The sequence below is a fragment of the Elephantulus edwardii genome, unplaced genomic scaffold (assembly GCF_000299155.1).
Source record: "Elephantulus edwardii isolate Elephantulus edwardi_28Jun2011 unplaced genomic scaffold, EleEdw1.0 scaffold00252, whole genome shotgun sequence".
In the NCBI taxonomy this organism is placed as follows: Eukaryota; Metazoa; Chordata; class Mammalia; order Macroscelidea; family Macroscelididae; genus Elephantulus; species Elephantulus edwardii.
Window position 1 is genome coordinate 3,245,921 of NW_006400002.1, and position 1,403 is coordinate 3,247,323.

Consider the following 1,403-nt stretch of genomic DNA (forward strand, 5'->3'; position numbering starts at 1 on the left):
TAGTCATTACCTTACCACATGGGGCAGTTCTTGCAGTTACCAAATTAAAAGGCAGTGAGAGGAGTAATGTCAAGAGCAGTAAAGAATTTAAGAAGAAAACTGGTGAGATAAAAGTTCAGCAAAGCTAGAAGTTCATGAGCAGGACAACACACAGGTTGGTTCAACTACAAGTTTATTGCATTTGCTGTGACCTACCACAGAATGAAGGGTGCTCTGGAGGCCTGGTCGCAAGAAGCTGTGTGGCAATCCCAAAGGCACATGGTTCAAATCCACCAGCTGCTCTGCAGAAGAAGGATAGACAGTCTTCTCTTGTGCAATTAACTGCCTCTGAAAACGCATCAGAGGGTCAGCTATGCGTCTGTTCTGACTTGATGGTACACAACACAACACAACACAACACAACAACCATAGAGTGACAGTTTACATCCGCCCGCAGTTTCTCTGCTCTTTCATCATTGGTCTTGGATGCCTTAAACTTGTTCTTGAAATTATTTTTAAATTCAACTGGGATAGACTCAAGGTCATATTTTTGGCTCCTGCGGACTAGTTTTCATTTTCTCCAACTTTAATTTAAACTTGCACAGGGTTAATTGATTGTCTGCTCCACAGTCAGCACCTGATCTGGGTTTGCCTGCTGATACTGCGCTGTTCCAATCATTCTGTCCACACATGTCATGGATCTGATTCCCGGGCCGTCCATCAGGTGAGGTCCATATGTAAAGCAGTTGTTTATGTTTTTAAAAAAAATTTGCTATGAATAAATCACTGAGGGCATCAAACAAAATCATTTTCTTTCTGGCCTCATTTTTGTCACCACATCCTTACTTTCTGACTTTCATTCCTACCTCATTGTTTCCAACTTTAACATTCTGTTGTTGTTAAGCATCATCAAGTCAAGTGCAACTCCTAGCGACCCTATGAGCAAAAGTTCTGAACCCTGTTCTATCCTGCACCATCCTCACACTTCCTGACATACAGGACCCCATTGCAGCAGCCACCATATCAGTCCACCTGGTTGAGAATCTTCCTCTCCTTCACCAACTCTCCATTCTTCCCAGCATTATGTCCTTCTCCCAGGAATAGCACCTCCTAGCAACATGTCCCAAGTATGTGAGGTGAAGCCTCCTCATTTTTGCCTCCAAAGGGAACTCCAGCTGCATCCTCTCCAAGACATATCTATTCGTTTTCTTGGCTGTCCATGGGATGTTCAGTGCTCTTCTCCAACACCACAGATCATCCTTACTCACCAGCCAGCTCTCAGATGCATAACTAGTAATCAGAAAGAATATGCCCTGAATCAGATGCACTTTAGTCTTCAAAGTGACATCACTGCTACTTAATAATTTGGAGAGGTCCCTAACTGCAGATTTTCCCAGTGCAATGTTGTCTCCTTATTTCCTGAC